At 38.0% G+C, this 22142-nt stretch overlaps 1 long non-coding RNA gene across 1 annotated transcript; it reads left to right on the plus strand.

Annotated features, from left to right (window-relative positions):
• The first annotated feature begins 2961 nt into the window (after positions 1-2961).
• LOC116996177 lies at positions 2962-21804 on the plus strand. The gene is made up of 4 exons (XR_004417896.1): positions 2962-3005; positions 5410-5637; positions 8088-8216; positions 21626-21804. It is a non-coding gene; the product is annotated as an uncharacterized LOC116996177 (long non-coding RNA).
• The last annotated feature ends 338 nt before the right edge of the window (positions 21805-22142 follow it).

The following is a 22142-nucleotide window of genomic DNA, read 5'->3' on the forward strand; positions in this document are numbered from 1 at the left end:
ATTAAGCAGCACTTGTTAATTTAATTTTATCTCTTTATGACACATGCTTGCATAACATACTGAACACGTTGGGCATTTTTCACAGCAGTGAGATACCATTAATTGCTACCAGGTAGAGAGAAGGAGAGTTTAATTAGAAAAGTGGGTACAAGACTCAGTTTAGAAATGTTCAAGGTGGCTCAGCATCCTTGATTCAGATTTCACAGTTACAAACTAGGGATGTAATATTACATGTTGCTTATTAGAGCTGCTCAACAGAGATAATTTATGAATTAATATCTATTTTCTTATCAAATCTTGCACAATTTGAGAGTCAGGCTTTGACTGCCCAAAGCAAAATGAGCCCACTGTGTTCAAAGCAATCTACCATTTAAAAAAATAGCAGCTCCATCACAATGTTGCTATTCAACCTAAAAAACCAGTATGACTGCAGGCGTAGAGAAAAAAGCCTTGTATGAAAATGCTCTGTACACTTTCTAAAAGAAGTTGGGTTAGTAGAGTTGTAATTATTCAAGGTATAACTTTGGTAGGAAAAGAGCTCACTTCCATGTTTTTAGTCATATTGGGTGGGCAAAAAATAAATGTTTGTCAGCTGTGCACTTAAAGCTGAGCAGAGAGACAGTGCTCTGGACAGCCCTATAACAGATTGTCTTGACATCTGTTTCCCTTATCTGCTGTTGTTTTGAAGGTCTTGTAATCAGTGCTTTAACTACATACAGGCATATATATTAGTGGACACTGGAGACAGGTCCAACCTACTAGAAATTTAGGCACAACAGGATTATAAATGTTACTTGATACCTTATAAAGCCCAAGATACCTGACCAGTGCATAGGCTCTGTTGCTTGATGTAGTCAGGTGATAACATATGTACACTCATGCAGCCTATTTCAGCAAGTGTCAAACGTTCATGCTAAGTACTACATAAATTATCACCTAATTAAGCACTGTTATGGTTTGGATTGGGAGGGAAGTGCAAACTTGATTCTCCTTAGAGAGCTATATGCAGAAATATGATGTAGAATTCATTTTACAAATAAAGGTCGAAGACCAAATTTTTTCCAGAATTTTTTGGAAGGAGGAACTGGAAGGGAACCTTGACTTCCTTAATTAAATCCTTTTCTGCTCATGAAAATTCTAGGAGGTTAATTTGGTTTTACATGTACTTCCCATTATATTGTAGAGATTTCAGGAGCACTGTTTTGTTATTGGCACAGTTCATATCCTGTTGGCTTTCTAAACTTCTCATTGCTACTCTTACATCAATAGTCACTGAATCATAATTTATGAATGTCAAAAAAATGTTCATCTGGAGATATGAGTTTAGGATAAAAGATAAGGCTGTTATGAAATAGTCTTATCTAAAGATATTAAACATGTACAAATTTGTCTATCATCATATTTGGGAAAATATACCTAAATATATTATTGCGTGTTAGATGTGAAGATAGAAGTACTGCTGCTGGTCCAGCCATTGTATTATCCTGGCTGGCTATGAAATTTAAAACACAGAATCTGATATCAATCCCTCTCGATGCTTTAGATTACAATGTCCTTTAGGACAGGAGTAGCATGTATCTATGTTTAACTCACCTAGAAAAATGTGGATGAAGGGGTGAGAGACATTTTTGGCCACTGCTAGATTATAAATGAAGTAAAATAATGATCATGGTCCCTGGAAGAGGGGAAAACAGTGAAAGATATGGAAGTAAATGGAGAAATCAGAAGTCAGACTTACTAAGAAGCACTTAGGGATCAATCTATGTATTTTCAGACAATAAAAGGATTCTTCTAAAGCTCTCTGTGGTACTGACACCAAAACCAACAAGGAGGTCAACATTAACAGTGTGACAGTTATAACATTGATTCAGAAAATTGTATGCTAGTTTATTTTTTCCTCCAACTAGACAGCTACCAGCTGAAGGCAGCTAAGCACCTAGGGACATCTGTGTTGAAACAACACATGAGAGTGGAAAGAAACACAGAGTGGACTGGGAGGAAAAAAATAGTCAAACACAAAGAGGCAAAGTAGCCAAACAAGCAGTTTCTTATCCCAAAATGCTGCTGACATTTCTCCTTCTCTGCACTTCAGGAAGGTAGAGAGGGGGGAAATGACAGCACTGAAATATTTCTCTGTGTCAAGCAGTTTTCCACTTCACAAATATCACCGCTTACCACAGCTGGCATGACAGGTAGTCTGCAAAGATGCCCAGGGCTGCACCACTGTAGAGACCAAATTACTTCCTCTTCTCCTCCCCAGGTGAAGTCTGAAGCATGTTGGCATTCCTGTGTTGGAAAATTTGCATTGGCATCACCATTACCAAGGAGCAATTTCCTTCCTATGGAGTGTCTGACCTAGTTATGCATTCAAACTCTTGACTGAATGAGAGAGGAGCTGGTTGCAAAGTTCTTGAAGATCTCCAGGGGTACTGAACCACCTCAGCACTGGTATAAGTAGCAATATTTTCACTACCTTCTATGAAGTCCTGTTCTTTATGTCTGCATGTTCTGAATGATCTATTTTTACATATGATATTTTTTGCTAAAATTTACTGAAGGCAAAATTCAGAAATATATATCTATGCATACAAGGCAATGTGACTAACTGGCAATTCCTGATCTGGAGATGCTGCTCAAAATATAAAACCAGACCAAACAGTTCTTGGAATGATTTATATCAGGCTTTATTTTCAATACATGGATGCCAGAATAAAATAACATTCAATTTTTATTTTAGCTCTGAATTTTATTTTCTACTGTAGTCCTCAAAAATAATTTACTGTATTGTAGTTGTACCTCAATGCTGCAAAAATGTGTATTCTGTTAATGTTAATTTTGCTACATTTAACACCACAGAAATCAGTAGCAGAGGTGGCACCTATTAAAAAAGAAAATAAGATCACATTATTAAGAAGATCCTAGTGATTCTTTAACGTTGTCATGCCAGCAGTATGCCCTGCAATAATCACAGCCACTATCAGAGGACTGCTTCTTACAACATCCAGGTAACCCTGATAGAGTGTTCAGTCATTCAAAAACTTTGTCCTGTTATTTTTACATTATAACTATGCTACTCTGCTGTTGGTTCAATGAATGTTTAAAACCTGTAGATAGAAGAACCTGCTTTAAATTGTTATTAGGTGAGTGATGATCTCTGTCCACAAATCAGCAAAATCACTGGTGATTCCAGCATCTGTTTCTCCCCTTCTATAGCACATGGAACTTAGGATAAAATTCATACAATGAAATTTAGGCTTCATTTACTTCAATGAATGAACAGCCAGGTCTGTAGAGCATGGTCTACTCCTAGCTCTGCAATTTATTAGCACTGTTTCTGAAAGCCAGACTTACTGCTTGTTGTCCTGCTTTTCTCAACAGGAAATTATTCTGATGCTTGAATTTGCAGACATTTTAAATGCCTGTGGGCCAGGAAACGCAAAAAGAGACAAGAGTGTTTTCTGGGTTTCTATTTTTCATATGAACAAACCAGGCAATTGCATCAGCTGTTAGTTTTGTTAAAAGGCAGACTAGGTGATGCAACAAATATGATGACATGAAAGAAACTCCATGGTCTGCTCTTTTGAGGTCTTAAGCAAAGAGGAACACATCCACCACTGGCCTGAATTTGGTTTACTGATCTTTCATTTCCTCAGCTGAATGCTTAGGATCAGTCAGTGTGCTAGAAATCCTGCTGGACTCACAGCCAGTGTGTCTGCAATGCTTCTTTCAGCAAACACAAGCCAAGCTTAAGGGCCTGGAAAACAGTACAGCAATTTGCTGGCCCAAAAGCAAAAATAAACCCTGCACAGTATGTCACATCAGCTCTTAACTGTCTCCAGGAAGTGAAATGTTTGACAGGGAAATATATTTGCCTGTGGCCTCATTTGATTCATGTTTTGAGGAAAGAATTGAAGTCATGCCCCCAGTGGAGCGCTTGCATCAATCAAGGGGAGGATACTGCAGTCCCCAAGATGTCATCTTCCTGCACCCTCCTCCCTGCTTCCCTTGAAGGCATGGTGCCATTTAAGTGAAGGAGATTTTAGAAAAGGGCTACAATGTGTTTTTTCTGTGTGGGGGACATAGGATAAGGATGATTTAAGTGTAGAAATCTTTCCATATTGGGAGGGGATGGTTTCATTGTGGTGGATTTCTTTGCACCTAACTTTCCACTCCCTGTCTCAACCTAATAAGAAAGCATGCAGAAATATTACTAGAGGCTTCCACAGTGTTAATATAAATTTGGAACAACTCAATAAGGAAGCTGTGAAATTACTGGTCATGCAAAAAAATGTATGCCAGAAGAGACCAAGTCCAGAGCACAGAAGTTGATGGAACACAATCAGGTTTCTGATTTCTGGTTTGGTTCCTAATCAGTTTTCTCCATCACACTTCAGATCATGTTAAGGAAATCCTCTCGACTAAACTTGGTGTTAGCTTCCTTGAGTTAGAATAGTAAATCTTATTTACTTATTGTCATTGTAAATTATTTACTTCTGCCCTTGAGACATAACAGTAAATCTTATTTACTGTGGCCTTAAATGAGGCCACAAGCAAAAGTAAAGATAAAATTTTTAGATATAAAAATGGAAGAAATTTACTGATATTCTAGTGTTCTTTTCTTTGTCTCATCTTTAAGTTCCGCTATTTTTAACTTTGTTCTTTTTGACGTGGGGAGTATCAGAGCCCTGTAAGAAACTTACCACAGCACCTCTCCACACTGCTGTCATTGATGGGGAGGTAACTCCAGAACTTCATTAAAGATGGATTTGTGTTTTTGTGCCCTAAATATTTCTTAAGCTATTTTAAGTAGGCAAGCAGATATGCTAACGAACTAAAAATAAATATTTAAAAATACTTGACCTCAAAGTACCAATCCATGAGAAGTAGAGGGTAAAAGGACCTTTAAAAGGACCTTTTCCTTGCATCCTGCCCAGAGCAGAGCCTCAGATTTATAGACTTGTGGTTGAGGCAGATGTAGACTGAGCTGCCACCTGAGATGGCATCACAGGAAGGCCCAGATATTTTTCAGGTTTCTAGCACTCTTGCAGGGATGTTGAAGCTCTCAGTATAGCATGGGAATTTCCAATCTGCTCTTAGTGAGATAGTACAGTCCATAGAGGCTGCCCTTTGGGTCACCATCCATGCATAGCAGAGGCTGTTGTAAACACTGCCTCTTACACAGTTGTGGCTATGGCAGGAATTATATTTTTGTGCAATTTTAGCAAAATTGCTAATAATAGCTAAAAAAGACTTCAATTTTACGTGCAGAGAATCGAATTTCTCTTTTGAAAAGCATGAATCCTGCTATCAGCTTGTTGTCTTGACTTTATTTATTCATCTCTTCTCATTTTGTTTTGTTTTGTTGTGGGTTTGATTTTTTGTTTTTATTTTGTCTTTTTTTGCCTTTAGAGTAAGGAGGGAGCCAGCCCTCTGTGGCTCACCAGTTCTCCAAGGAGCAACAGGAACCAGACCACAGCTTGGGCACCTCAGCAGGCTCTTCTGAAAGGAGCATCAGACAGAGTATTAAAGAAGGGTGTGTTCTCACAGCTGCCCAGCACTATCAACACTAACCAGCAAGATGATCTGGATTTCTGCAGCCTTGTGCCAGATGGCCCCTGACTCCAGTCTTCATTGCAGGTCTGTGCTCTGTGGTTATGGCGAGACTTCATTCTGAAATAGCTGCTTGGTTTTTGAAATTCAGGCATGGCCCTCTTATTTGGATATTTCAAGCTGCAGGTTTCAGTTGAAGCCATAAGCAGCAGCTGGGTTTAATAAATGAGGACAGATTTTCCCAGGTATTTAAAAGCTGGGCAGAATGATAGTGTTTACAAGGCAGCCTGCTCCATGCTGAATAAAATCCAAAGAGATCCATTGCTTCAGGGCTTACACATTGCAATGCACATACAGTCAGAAGTTACTTTGAATCTTTATGCCCCACATAAACCAAAATGTTTTGCCTAATGTCATGAAAAATACAGAGGATTCTGCAATAACAGTGAACAATGTGGGTTTTAATTTAAAAATTGGTATTGCAGAGAACTCAGTCTCTTAATGAAAGCTTATGGTCTTAAAATCAAAGCCAAAATCTGTTTTTAAAATTGTGCTTTAGAGCCTTCCTGTTTTGAAGATAAACAGTGTTTCATTAAAAGACAAATATCTCCAAGAAAACAAATTATGTAAATACATGAGTCTGTTTTTTTCTTATGCTGGGGGTTATATCCAGTCTTGAAATACTTCAGAACAAAGAGGAGAATTTCCATATAAAAATAATGGCATAATACAGCAAGGCAGTAGTCCAACATAAAAACAGACAGTGTTTGGGAGTTTTCCTGAGCAAATGCATCGCTGATTCATATGGAATACACTCCTTGTTGCCAGGACATAGTCAGCTTAGTTTCAGTGGTTTTCTAGAGCTGCAAAATGTTGAACTAAGGGTTCATTTTAGTCAAAGGGGGGCAGCTAATTTTTCTCTAAGGTCACCTTTTCCTTTGTCAGTGATCTCGTTGTATTGGGGAAACCCAACAATGTTATGAAGCAGCAAAGCCCAAGAGCAGTAGAAACAGGGGCTTGAATGCTGGAAGTGATGAAGAAAACCAATTCAGAAAGAAGAAAACAGATCCTCTTCAAAAATTAAGGGCTCCTTTCCTTACTGTTAGAGGGAGCATGTGATCTGTAGTGGTGCCTCCTTGCTACACAAAGGATTTTCAATGCATGTCCCTCTACTAACCCAGCCACTGTTTTCTGGATGTTTTGTGACACCACAAAGCAGCTGTTCTTTTACTCTTCTGACTAAGACATTTATATTCAACCCTGACATTTTAATCTAATAAAAAAAAAACCTTTTTACCTCCTTGCAGTATAAACAGAGAGCCTCTATATAATGGGCATCTGTGGAATATGGAATTAATCCCACTAGTGCGGAAAAACCTTCATAAGTCTCTTGCGGCTTCATCACTCTTGAGTTATGAGGTCTTCCTCTCACTTGTGGGATAAAGTCCAAATCCCACAGAAGCTTATTATGTGTCCACTATTTATTAAAACTTCATCATTTAAAACAAAACACTTAAGAAAGACACTGGGAAACATTTAAAATCAAAGAGGTTTCAGTCTGAGGAATATTTGTTATATTTGAAGGCTTTTCAAAGTAGAAAAGAAAAAGTTCATTTTAGTCCTGATAACCACTGAACTTGCTGCTTCTGATTATTTTTCCTTTTTTCCTTTTTCTCCATGGAGAGATTATAAATGTTTTTCCTTTCTTTCCTACATGATTTTATAAATCTTTCAGTATCCCTCTGAAGACTTTACTTACTTTTCTCTGCTTTGCAGCCCAGTGACTAGAGCCGTTAACCATGAGTGAGAGCCCTTGTTCCCTGGTTTATGGTCATAAATATATGTACTTGCAATACCTTGATTTTCAAAAAGTCCTTTAAATGCCACTGTTTTGCAGAAGTGTAAATTCACACAAATATAGAGCCTAAAGCTTAAACCTAGTTGTTTAGCAGTACTAACATTTTCTACCAAGGCTGTTCTGGAGCGAAGAAGATACTGGGGGTAGGGAAACGTGTTTGATTTAAAACTCTGTCATGTACTCTGTCTGGGCACATTTAAACCTTTTCTTCCCTTTCCCTGGTTTCCACTGACAGACTTTTTCACCTCTATTTCTTTACGGTGTTTCTGTACCTCAAATCAAATAGAAGCTAAAGTCCACAAAATCACTTGATATAGTGGAAACACATCCACTAAATTAGCTATGCTGCCTGGGAATTAAGTTAATAATTTCACTGTAATGACCAATGTATTATGTAGGTTTAAACAAGAATCTTTAGTCAGTATTTTACAAAATAAGCATAGGAACTGATTAAAAATATCTTTTAATTGCCTAAATGTTAAGTCATATAAGTGCTATTGTTACTGATATACTAAAAATAGTTAAGATTATTATTCCTGTGTTTGAAGCATTTTTCCCTATTTCTGCCTCTTATAAATGAAGAACTGTTATCACCTGTATAATTCTTCCTTTCCCTCACACAGCAGTGAGTAACTAATTCCCAAAAGAGTTGTGAAAAACAAGAAATCCTGTCTTACAGCTAAGGAAGGTGAGACAGATTCTCACAGAGTGACTATCCCTGTGTCATCCTGTACATCAATGTCAGAGCAGAGATGAGAAGTCAGAAGTTGGTGACTGCAAGCCCTGAGCTCATGGCATGGGTCCTAAGGTAAAGTCCCCATGGAATAAGGCACAGACTTTTTCATCATCTTGCAGAGAGGTAATGTTGAGGGGAGAATATTGTAAAATTTGTATGGTAGTGTGGAGCAGATCTGGCACTGGCACCTATCTGAATATTTTCAGACGCCTGAAGGGGCTGTGTTCCCTTTCAGCTGTACTGTGGGTAGATGAAAAGCACAATGTGGCTAAAAGGTGTGTGCCTGCAAGACTGGTGGTGTTGGAACTGTTTACCCTTTAAAAAGAAACGTTCATGTAAGAGAGCAGACTGCCTCTGAGGAGTGGGGAGCAGAAGGGGATTGCTTAACCCCCAGAGGACTGTGGGCGTGATGTATCATTCTTTACCTCTGGGAAAAACATCAGGTCAATTTAAATAAATTCCAGGGGAACAGCCAAATCTTTTGTGCATACTTGAACTCTGAATCTCTTCACTTGTTCATATGTTCTTCCAGTTAATCACTTTTCTTTCCTAAGTCCTAATAGAGAAAACAGGACTGAATTTAAGGCAGACAGGGAAATAAAGAACAAACAGTCATATCTGCTGCCTGTTTCTACAAATGCTAAGGGTTACTTCTAGTCTCCAATGAGAACTCAAGATGGGCCTGCTTTCATGAGAATCTGTGAGATTTACAGCAAAAAGTGTACAGCCAGTCAGAGCTTCGACTTGATGACAGATCTTTCTGCTCAGGCTTTGCTGATGAGTGGGACTGAATTAGCACAAAATGACCCTTTTATTCTGCTATAGCATGGATTTATATTCATAGGGGCAGCTCCTCAGCAGGGGTAAATTGTCTTAACTCTTTCAAAGGACTTGAATTTGGCTGTTTGAGGTTTGGTCTTGGCAAAAGGTGAGCACATGTTTTCAAGCTCCATGACTTCATCTGTCAAACCCACTCTCACCCTGTGGCACTTCCAGTCTTTAGATTTTTTGCATTTCTTTTCAATGATATTGAAACAAGTTTCTACCTGTTGCAAACGACGCTGTTGTAGCCTAAGTGTAATATTTTGGATGTAATTATTTTTTGGAGTTAAAAATTTTGGAATCTGATTGGAAGCAACTGAGATAAAATTCTTTGCCTTTATTTTGAATTGTTTTGTCACCCTCAGCAGTCATATTTTTTCCATTTAATTGTTTGAATATTTTATTATCTATACATTATTTTAAAAAATCCCACAAACTAAGGCAATTCTGATGACAGTGTTACAGTGTTCAATTTTTTTCCTCTGCTGCATGCACAAGCATGTAATAGTAGACATTAAATGTACATAAATTCAGTTTTTAGATTAAAAGAACAGAAGAGGCAAGCGAAGCATGGGCTGCAGAAGCAACAGGAAGTGAAAAGGTGGTGAGAGTGAAACAAGAATGTAAATCACATTTTTTATGAGTGGCCACCCGGACGACAGAGTGCAGAAGCAGACCGGGTTGTTGTGAGAAAAAACAATGAAGAGTGCACATGTAATAATACAAAGTGCCTAAGTGAGGGCTAGGGCTGGGGAAGGCCATCAGCAGCAGGGCTTGGAGAGGGCTCAGTGCTTACTCTGCCTCCTGCTTTTCTGGTCCCCTTAACCCCCCTTTACTTTTTTCTTAAATGAGATTGGTTTTGGTAGGGATGGTCCAAAAAAGCACCCTCTTGAACAATAAACACAAATGACTGTGGTGGTCCTGTCAGCTTTGGATCTTTGTAAAATAACCAGTGATCCACAACATTTTCTGGAATTGATTTCACAGGCTTTCCCTCTACATCCTCACTGACAGCCTGGAAAAAAATTTCCTTTACCACCATCAGTGTAGGCTATTCATTTTCCCATTATTGTAAATTCTTGCAGGCAAAGAGTCCTAAAGAGCAATCCCTTTGAAACAAAGGTGATTTTGCTACTGAAGGAGTAACAAATCAAATGCTATGCTCACAAACTCTTAAATTTTGAAAAGTACACTTGCAAATGATTAAACAGTTATGCATGGCAAAGACTTGAAGCTTTGACAATTTATTCAGACTTTGTAGCCTATAGTAAAATATAAATTTTTGTTAATAGTGGCATAAACCATCTTAGGGACATGGTTTAGTGCTAGACTTGGCAGTGCTGGGTTAACAGACCTGAGGATCTTAGAGGCCTTTTCCAACCTAAACGATTCTATGAATCTATGATAAATGTAACATTCTCTCCTGTTCCCTTCCCCCATTTTTTCCTAAGTGTAGGACTTCCAAGATTTTTGGAAGCAAAAAAAGCATCTGTTTTTCTGTATGTTTGCTTTTTTTATAGACTTCATAAATCCAGCAGGCCTCTATTTGGACCACTATGCCCTTTCAATAGAAGCATGTTTTCACTGGGATTTCCACATTCATAATTATTCCTCTCGTTTCTCTGCTGTGAGAAGACAAGCTGCTATTTCATTGCTTTGGGGAAGTTAATAATATGGTAGGCAAAACATCAGGAAAAATTATAATGAATGAACCTATACAAATTGTAGGGAAACACATGCTGCTGTTATAAAATGTTCCCATCATAAATCCCAGCAAATCACTCTCTGCACAAGTGAATAACTTTTTAGCACATAAACACTCAATTAATTAAAGGTAATATACTATATACACTCAAACTAGTGTGACACAGAAAAGACAGATTCAAATAATGGCATTCAGGATTGTAGGCCCAGTCCTGTCTGCCACAGCCCTCCTGAGAGATTTGGGAATAATAACACTCCAAAGTAACTCTCTTCTAGACCTGAAGTGAAAATGAAGTTCTCAGCCTCGGTGCTGCTATACTATATTATTGCATTCACTTAAGGCATAAGTAGGAAACTCCCTACTTTTTTTCTCACCTTATTCCAGACATACAGAAAATGTTTCCTCAGCTTCATGTAGGTCACCATTCCCTCCTCCTCCTCATTCTCCTCCTTCTACTTCTCCTCCTCTTCCTTGCCCCTAGCCCCACTATTTCTTAGATTTTTGTACTTTTCTACCTTGCCCAGGATCTTGGAAGATAATTTCTTTTAACACTTGCATTATCAGCAAATTTATTGATACTGTCTTTTCCTTCTATGGCTGTGGTTCAATTCCACTAAAATAGATCTGTTCAGTTTGAGAGCCAATTTGGTTAGAATTTGCTGGGACTATTTAAAAAATATTGTTTAAATAAATCTTTCACTCTATAAGAAAGAAAAGGAAGTACAAGGGAAAACAAAACCACTCTGAAATATTTTCAGTTTTGATTAGATTTGTATCAAGATCAGACAGAGATTTACCAACTGTAGAAAATATCCAACTTGAACTCACATAGAAAGGAACAAAGCATGGTTCAGTTTCCCAATGCAGGTTATTAAGTTTTCTCCAGTTTTCTGCAGCAAGGGCCACTGAGATCAATCCACACACACACTCAAAAAAAAAAAAAAAAAAAAAAAAAAAAAAAAAAAAGAAAAGATATTACTGTATGAATGAACAAGTATTTGCATGTTTTCACAGGGAGAAATATAATGATAGCCCATATTTATACCATATATTAAAGATAGAATGGGATAATTTTTTAATTCTTTGAAGGTTTCTGAGGTTTCTGAGATTAAGGAACTTTTTCTGTTCAGGTTTAAAATGTATGTATTTTCTATGGTCGCTCCCTATGTGTATTATATATAATAGAGGTTATGATCTGTCCTGTAACCATGGCCAAAAAAAAAAAAAATTTTCTTCCTACTCTCCATTCCTCTGTTTTGCATAGATGATACTTCTATATTGATCCGCTTTTATATCTCTCTTGTGATCGATAACTCTAGTAAGAATTAAAGATTACACAAGCTGAGAAGAAACACAGACAAATGAAATAAAAAATAAAAAGCCTAAGTCTTATCCCCTCAAGGTAAAAATCATTAAACATAGAATAGTCAAGGTTGGAAAAGACTTTTGAGGTCATCAAGTTCAACCATTATCCCAGCACCACCACCATGTTCACCACTAAACCACATCTCCAAAACCAGGGAGCAATAGCTGACAGCAATAACTGGAGTTATTTTGGGTACACGCTGTGTGATCACCTCTTTGGAATTAGTTTATTATACCTAACCTTCCTAACCTCACCTTCTGCCTGAGCTCTGAACCACCACCAGCAATGAAGTATCACACAAAATGTGTTTTCTCTTTATAGCTGTTGGCAGACATTTTACTTTTAACCTTTTAATTTAAGTCCTATATTTTCCTCACTTAGTACACTCATTTGAAATTCACCTTGATATTTTATGGGACCTTTCTGTCTTTTCTGCTTCTTTCCCAGTAAGTAAATATGACAGGATTCCCTAAATAAGAGAGCTGAATTTCAGAATGGCAATACACTAGATTTGGGAAAAAATTAATGGTGCCGTTCAGGTTGAAAAGCTGATTGACGGACTGGAAAATGGGATGCAGCATTACAAATATCTGTCCTTTCCTATCCCACTGTCTCTGATGGTAAACCTCTCAAAAGGCCATTCATGAAAACCTCTGTCTCACACGATGCACATTAATATCTCCTACCATCATGGAGGAGTCTTATGCGGTAAAAGTCCCCATGTTTTTGGAAATTGCAGAAGAATCCTTGGTCATCCTAGGAGAGGGGTGTGGTTATGACACAACCTAACAATAATTAATGGCCTTTATAGGCCCTTATTCAGTATTCCCAATTTAATCTAAGTGTATCCAGATTACTTTGTCAGTCGTCAGAACTGATATTTATAGGGCTTCCTAAAGTGTGTAATGGAAAACTGCTGTACTGAGAACACACCTGTTGGACTCAGCAAGCCTGGTTATAGATTATGAAATTTCATACAAAATTACTGAAAGTTTCAGAGCTTAAAAATGAACCCTCATGCTTGGCCAAAGATATTTTAAATGATTCATAAGTATTTAAGCCATTTAAAGGCTTGTTGCTGGCTATAAAACTTTATCCTGTTAAAACTTATCCTTCATTTATGAAGTCTGTCTCTAGAATGTATTCCATTACCTTGCCATTATTCATCATATTTCATAGTTACTCTCTCAAGAAAATCTATGGAAATTATGGAAGCCATGGAAGTTATCTTATATAGTCATATTATCCAAAGATGGCTCTTTTCAAGCCAAATGTAACACTTCCATACAATCCTTTTAATTAACATTATACTGATGCTGACAGTAGCCACTAGCAAATCCACAGGGGAAGAAGTGAAAATTAATTGATCCAGCCCTAGATCTTGTCAGCTAGTGATTACCCAAGCAATGGACCCTCTGAGAGACAGTCTGAGTCCTTTATCTCATTTTTAATCTCTGGTCTTCACACTGCCCTGTGTTCAAAATTTCCACTGTTTAGTTCTTTGCTATGTGAAACTTGATACCTAAAGCTGATGAAGTGTTGCTGATGGTGCTCTACTCTGTGTGTTGCTGTACAGGTCTAACGTTCATCTATTTTGTTCTTATCTTACAAAAAATAGGTGGAACATTAGTGGATAAAAGTATTGTAAATAATAAAAAAAACCAAACACAAAACAAGCCTGGGAAATTAATGTTGTAAAAAGAAGTTTATAGAATTATGCAGAAAAACTGTAAAACTGAGAGAATCAAAATTGAAATCACTCCTTTAATCTTTAATACTGATTAAAGATATCATACATTTGAAGGAGTAATAGATAAATAAACAAACAGGACAAAAGGAGGATTAAGCATGTACTGTACATTTTGCTGAAAGTCAAATGAAACTTGAAACCATAGAGTACATTTCTGTTAGGGTTTCTTATTAATAATTAATTATAAGGAGCATTACTTTTAGTATATTATATAATTTTTAAATTTCTGCCCCCCCCCCCGAGAAATCTCATCCAAATGACTACAATTCTTGAGTTCTTTATAACCTGAACTGATAGAATTTGCTTTTCCTTATTCATTTCTCCCATTGGAAAGAAGCACAGCTGCCTCCTGAACAGCCTTACAAAGCTATTCAAGATGGAAAGAAAAAAATGCTGTGTTGAAAGCCAGTAAAACATAATTCCCTTCAATGAAATGACTGGGAGAATTTTAGGTAGGTAGGTACTGTGTGATTACACATTTGCCATCCCAGCTGTCTGGTTCAAGGCTGAGTTGGAGCATCTCTCTGTGCTGTGCAGCTAACACTGCATGTGCTGTGAGTGCCTGTGTGCTCCTGGCTTTGGGTAGCTGCTGAACAGAGAGCCACTGCCTTCAAGAGTGAGGGTTTGTCCATAATACGTGCATGTGCACACACAGAATGTGACATCGCTACAGAACAGCAAGAGGGAAAAAAGGAAAATGAGCCACTCCAACAGGAGTTGTCCAGACACATGCATTTGTTAAACTGAGAACCAGCCCTCTGCTCCTCCACTTGGAAAAATTCCTGGTGAGGAGATGACTTGCTATGGATTTGTGAGGTAAAAGCTTCAATGGAAAATAAAATCTGGCTTCTGCTGCCTGGGTTGAGGCTCATTCCACTTATCCACTGGCATGACCTCACTGGGAGTGGAGTCAAAAGTTTTCTTTGGTTGATGCAATGTGCCACTGCTGCTTATTTGCCACCTTCCCTCCTGTCCTCAGAGATTACCTGCTCCTCCACCCACCACCAGGCAATAACTCCTTCAGGGATGACGTATCTAGGCAGTCCCTGATGCCAATGATCAGGCATTGGAAACTCAGCCTCCTGGACAGGATCCTTCCTGCCACAAAATATCAGACTGAACTAGAGGCTGACAGTGTCCAGAGCTAGAATAAAATGTTTTAGCAATAAAATCTTACATCAGAACATATATAAATGCCTTTCAAAATCCCTCTTCTGGGCACTGTAACAAATTCATCTGCCCCAGATGAGTGGACAATGAAGCATTTCCTCCTTCCGCACTCCAGGTCTCCATGGTGAGTTCAGACACCACACTGATGTACAACATCTCAAAGTCTTTTACACTGTCCTCTTGTCATTGCTCAATAAATTTTCAGAGCTCAAAGTAACAACTCAGATGTTACATTTGCCTGCATGATGACAAAATACTTATTATAAAGGAGGAAGTATGAATTGTTATTTACCAACAAAACTAGTGTAGTAACAAGAATGAAACACATCAGAACCCAACAGTTCTGTTGGAAGCGGGTTTCCTCCTTGTTGTTAATAACTTTTATAATGATTTGAACTGCCTTCTTTACACAGTCTTCCAGCTGCTCCCAAAGGATTTTTTTCCTTGTTTAGTGCCTCCAAGTTTCTTGAAATGCTTGGATGAATGGTTCTCTGTAAGAGCCAAAGATTATTTTATCCATTTAGCTTCAGAACATTAAAAATAACCCATCTGGTTAACTAGTGGCTTGATTTTGGGTCACTGTGAAGTAAGTTTTATGTAGTTTTCTGGGAAGGTTCTGTTGTTCACTGTGCTGCAGAATACTACTGAAATATAGAAATTTATATGTTATTATGTCACAGAAGAGGTGCATGTACATAAACAAATGCCAGTTCCACCTTTATTATGAAATTAAACAGAGCCAAGGAACTTCCTGGATACTGGAACTCAGACATCTATATTGTTAAATTGGCCATGGTCAACGTGCACTTTTCTCAAGCAGTTGCTTTGTTCAAGCTAGAATTTAACTAAGGTCCAGGATTAGCAGGGAATTTACGTTTGGCCTTTTCTTTCCCCAAAGGCTAGAAAGTTTAGCGGTATGGAGTCAGAACAACTAATGTGCATGTTTAATACACTAGTGAGGATCTCATATGTATAAACCATGCTTATTTCTTCAATGATCTTACAAAATCAGACATTGAAAGCAAATTTTAGAGTCTTTACATTTTTTGGTGAAGCAGCCAGGAGCTGCTTCCGGGTCATTGTAATTACCTGGGATGTGGTTGAGAAGGATAAGATGATTTCCCTTCAGCAACTGTCTAATGAGTGTTTGCATTTGTGTCTGCATTTGAAAATAGGAACATCCTGAGTACTGAAGTGAAAAAGTTGTAGTCATGGTTGCATGTAAAGTAAGCAAATTAGTGAACATATATTACTCAATATAAAAGATACTGACATGTACTAATGTTTGTTTTATAACAACATTCCAAGGTGGACTCTTTTTCCTATCAGGCTGTAAATTTTGGACAGGAAATGTTGATTGTTGAGAAAAGATGTTCTTTACTGTTAATAAATTTTATTCGTTCCTGTTGAAGTCAAGTCAACAGAAGTAGAAGAAATGTCACTATAGTTTATATAAACTCTGTAAAGCAGATGAAAGTGTCTAGTTGCTTTGCAGTCTATCATCTCATAGCTGAATTCAAGTACAAGAAGGCAACTGATAATCCAGGCTGAGCATGTCCCTCTACAATCACCTTTCCAGTCTCATGTGTGCCTGTCCAATACTTACAGAGATCATGGAGCACCCACTTCCCCTGAGGATTAGATGATCTCATGACAAAGCCTTACCTTTTGTAGATAGACTAAGAAGAGTTAAGACCACAAGAAATGACCATCATAGACTAGTTCACACATAAGTGGAAGGTAGTAGAAATTGACTCAGGAAAGATCGTTTTTCAAAATTTGAATGTCTTCTTAACATAGCCTCAGATCAGATTTTCTCATCTGAAATTATGTTACTAACATATGCATGTATTTATGATATTTTATGAAGCTACTTTAGCCAAAATTCTAGCTAAGTTTAATTTTTTCTGTATTTAGATAATAAAAGTGTACATAAAATCAGCTTAGAGTGAAAGCAGTGGTAAAAGTAGATTCTATTGCCTTTGGTTGTGTTAAATTTCTGGTTTTTCATATTTCAGAAACGGACATGGAACCAAGTTCAGTGAATGTTCTGCAGATAGGTCGAGATAACTAAATCGCTGTTCCTGCCAATCAAAAAATTAGATTATTTTTTCAAAACACTGTAAAATTGTGAAGCAGAAAACAGAATGGTTGGGGGTGTGTGAAGACTTTAACTAGAATAAATTAGTTTTCTCTGTTGATCATATTCAGATGCAAATATTTTTTCAGGAAAATAAATAGTTTGAGAAAAAAGAAAAGATAGGCCTCCCCATTTTCTCTAACAAAACAAGGTTTCATCATGAGGCAAATCTTTTAGTCATATTTTACTTGTCATCCAATATTGTAGATTGGTGGTTAAAATAATAATTAAATCCAATATTGATTCACATCTAATCTCTATGAAATCTAGCATTAGTGACAGTAAGGATCCTTTTGAAAAAAGGAAAACAAACAATAAGACCCATGTAGTACATGGGGTGAAATTCTGGTCTCTTGGAAGCAAATAGTGAAATTCCCGTTGACTCCAAAGGGGTCAGGATCTCTTCCCCTTTCCCTCCACCCCCAGTGTGTAACCACAGCTGTGCTTTCGCTAAGCCACATGCAAGAACAACTTATGAATCACATCTGGTGACCCTGTTTGGCATCTCAGCAGAGAAAACATCAGGAATATTAACCCCTTTGTTACATAAATTAAAATGAAAAGACTTTTGGGCTCCCTGGATAATGCAAAATCTAAGAGAAAGAAAATGAAAACAGAACAAAAATATTTTAAGAGAATGGAAAATCAGGACCGCAGTGAAAGAGAAAAGCTGCTGAGGCATTGTCATTAGAAAATTTAAGAATAAACACATTTTTCTTTCTCTCTTAAGTTTAGCTGCCAATGTAACTAGATAAATTTCTTTGGTTTGTTTCCACTTGTTCTCACTGACGCAAGCTGGCAATGGCCTTTGTAGAATTTCAGGCTCTTTAGAGAGTCTTTAGAGTGTCTTGATCTTCTGTCAAAACCTCTTCGTTTTCCAAGAACCTCTTAATTTTCCATTTCCTCCTTGGCAAAGCTTAAAACTATATCCAAAACCAGTATTAGCATTTTTTCACCTGAGACATTGGAATTTCTACCATCACTGGACTTCTTTCCCTTTTCTGTCTTTGGAACATATCTTGTTAAAATCCAATGTTAATAGCCAAACCTTTACTCTTTTTTTTCCACCCTTTTTGGGAGGTGTGTGTATATTTTACTCTGGGAAGGAATTTCACAGTCTGAAATTTAAATCATAGCTATCTATATCCTGGGCTGGATGAGCCTTTTATATATAAACATTCCCAAAACAAAACATTTGTTATCAGAATCTAGAAGGCAGCGCTGTACTTTCTCACTGACTAGGTATCAAACAGTATCCATAAAGGGACAAAATTCCTACATTTTAACCTCACTATGAGGTTTTATGCTAGTAATTTTATATATATGACTTTTCATACGTGCAGAACTTTAGAGAAAGTAGAAAAATGTATAAAAAGTAAAAAAAAAATCACAGAACATTGCAGAGCACTAGAGATATCAATCAACCGCATTCTTCTGACATCATTAAGACCATTTCTATCTGCTTGCCCTGGTTTCTTCTATTGAAATAGATTGTGCTAGGCTGTAAAATGTTATTAATTATGTCTGAGGGGTGAAAGGCCCTGACTTGCTGGGCCTTGTGAAGTCACAGAGCTGAATTTGACAGGAAAGATGCTGTATACCAGGACCAGCAGAGTCCTCTAAATTATGAATGGTGGTGTATCAGCACATTGGACATGTCTGGTTGAAGTCTAGCTCCCCTAAGAGTTTGATCTTTCAGCCATCTCCTGTGAAAATGGTATCTTTGCTGTTTATTGTGAGCATCTGGCTGCTTCCTAGTGGGATCATGGCCACAATCTCGCTGGATATACCAGTGTCTAAACCCACTGAAATCAGGTGTGTCAGAGCATCTGAAATCAGAAACAGAAACTTGTCAGTACAGAAATAATTCTAAGCAATTTAATCTCTTCAACTCTAGGAAACAGTTAAAATGTAATTACAGTTACGTTACAAATGTACAATAAAAAAACTAGTACAGTAAATTCACGAATACAAGCCGCACGGAGTATAAGCCGCATATGCAGTGTGTTGGCAACATTGATGTCTTTGTCAATAAATAAGCCGCACCCGCAATATTAGCCGCACTTTAGTTCGCCGCGAACTTTCACAAAGTCGTCATTTAGTAACACAATCGTGGGATCGCCAGGGCTTACTGGCTTACTGCCGACCTCAGAAACATTGTTTCCAAGTGAAAAAAGACACACCCTTTATTTACAAGCCGAAAAAGACAGGAACAATAGTGTGGTCATTTTGCGAGCATTCCCAATGGATCCGCGTTGCCTTTAAACAGCCGCTCAGCCACGCGGGCAGGCAGCTGAGCTCCGAGCAGAGCCACATCTCCGTGCTGGCACAGGAGCGGCCGCTCTACCCCTCTCAGCCCCGCGGGGCGAGCGGCCGCTCTAGCCCTCTCCCTGCGGGCTGAGTGGCTCCCCCAGCCCTCTCCCTGCGAGCCGATCACCCACTTCATCCCTCTCCCTGCGGGCTGAGCGGCTCCCCAGCCCTCTCCCTGCGAGCCCAGCCAGCCCCGCAACCGCACAAGACTGAAAACACTTTAAAAAGTACAGAGAAATATCACACACTTTTATCGAACTGCCGAGGTAACTCACCCCGATAACAACCCCCGCCCCTCAGTACCGCCGCCATCCACAGGCAGGCAATAAGCTGTTCTCTGATTGGTTCATCGTCGGAACAATGGGAAACCATGGATTTCAAACTGTTTCGGCTCGGGACTGGACTGGTATGATACTAGGTAAGGGCAGATATCACATTTTTGTTCATAAATTAGCCGCACCCAAATATTAGCCGCATTTCCGGGTTTCCACCAAAATTTTTGTCTAATTACTGCGGCTTGTATTTGTGAAATTACTGTAAATTTTTTTTCCCTGTCAACACAAAAATCTGAGATAATAGAAAAAGTAGACATATTTTCAATAAATAGAATATAAAGTTAAAAAGACAATCTTGAAAGGTTAATAAAAGATGTCTATATTTTGAACATCTGTGAATGAAATTTCTTTTCATATTAGCATAGCATGGCAAGTTCTTGCAGAGTATGAGGATATCCATCAGCTGTAGGGAGAGTAACATAATGATGAAGAAATAGCACTATATCATAATAATGCAAAGAATTCAGTGAATACAGAAGTCAGCACAGGGAGAATTAATAGAATAGATGCAGAAGAATGTTGCTGTTTATTAGAATACTAGTGCATTTTTTAAGCAATTAACAGTCCACTAATAAAAGTAATATTGAACAATGTTTCCTGAGAAATTCACAGTAATGTTACACTTTTTCCCAACATTTTCAAACCTTTTTCCCTGCAGAGAATTCTGATATTGGAATTCAATTCAGTATGAAAGCACATGCTACAGTTTTAATAACCTATGACAGAATTTCCTACTTTTCAAAAACATATTATTAATGTTGAGGTGTGAAGTGTCAGCAGGCACAAGTAGGGCAACCAAGACTGAGAAATGGTTGTAATGGGGCATTTCAATTATCTGCATAGAAATTTATCCTTTCCAGTGGACAATTTAGAGAGAGAACTTCTTGACCTTTCAGACTATAATTTTTATAGCAGTTGGTTCTACAGCACACATGAGGGAAATGTTACTCGGTCCTATGTAATATACAAGTGTTGGTTCATAAAGTACCTATCGCTGGGCCACTAATTAATGGTGACCACAGCATAATTAAGTTCAACATTCTCAAGGGAGTGATTGAATCAAATGTGGGACTGTGACACTAAACTTTTGATAATGAAATTTTTTTCAAGGGGAAAGTTAGTTAAAAAAACCCTAAAGTCAAAAGTGAGGAAATTAAAATCCTTACACCCAGCATGGAGGCTTCTTAGGCATCCCAGGAGTCACAGAGGAATGAATGCATCTTAACAAAATATAAAATAGAAAGCCATTTAAACCTAGTACAGTTAGATTGCAAGGTTCAAGATGTTATTTAAGACAATATGGTAGCTTTCAGAAAACTGAAATAGGGTCCAATTCAAGGAAAGAACCAGATATTAAGGAATTTGGGAATTCCAGAATTTTGGGAATTCTGGAGATAAAAGTTAAGGTATAAGATGATGAGTCATAAATACCTCTGAAAATACCAACAGTTTATTTGTATGTGTACCAGTTGGGAACTATGTCAGAAAACTGAATGAATAATTTTCTCATCAAGTTATGGATAATATGGATATCAGAGAAAAATTGTAAACAGTGTTTGTATTAGGAGTCATCAGTGAGGCTGGGAGATCTGAAAGAAAATGGAATTCACTGTCAGTAAACTGATAAACTGGGAAGCATCAGTACACAAGGCTCTAAAAACTCAGATGTGAAAAAAGGGGGTAGTGGAACTGTTAGTAGGAAAGTACAATTTCATATTATCTGTTATTCTAAGCTGAAATGTGGAACAGCAGCAAATGTTTAAAAAGTACTTGAGTCACTTAGAAAATTGCAGGTGGCTTTAAGTGGAAGAATTAATTAGAATAATCAGTAGGAAAAATTATAAAGTTGCTTTCCTAATTTTTTTTTGCTTTACTTTAAGCAGAAACAAACCCCTTATGAGAGGCTGCTGGAAAAATGAGGAAGCCCTGGCTAAGGGCCAACATGGCATGAACACAGAAGAAATTAAGCAGAAAGTGGCAAAAGAGTCAGGAGCTGCTGGCTGGCTCTGGATGAAGTGCAGGTCCAGCAGCATTGGGCTGAAGATTTGCCCTTTCCCCTTGCCCCAGCGAGGCTGGTGAGTGATGTAGCATCTTAAATACTTCAGAGTCTTACTAGCAGGCTCTGGTTTTGGGTCCAAAAGCAGACATCACACTGGTCACATGTATTAACCTCCTGGTAGCACTTGCCATTTAAACAGAACTCTGTCTGACAGAGACAGCTCCTCTAATTGTGCCTGATGGTTCTTAAGCATAAGATGACCCAAAAACTGAATGTCATCATGGTGGGGCCTCAGTTACATTATATAAGTACTGTTCCTGTTTCCAATCAAATATAATCTTTTTCTTCAATCAGATCTCTGCACTGCAGTAGCCTGACCTCTTTCAACAGAACTGATACTG

Source organism: Catharus ustulatus, chromosome 5, assembly GCF_009819885.2.
Source record: "Catharus ustulatus isolate bCatUst1 chromosome 5, bCatUst1.pri.v2, whole genome shotgun sequence".
Lineage (NCBI taxonomy): Eukaryota > Metazoa > Chordata > Aves > Passeriformes > Turdidae > Catharus > Catharus ustulatus.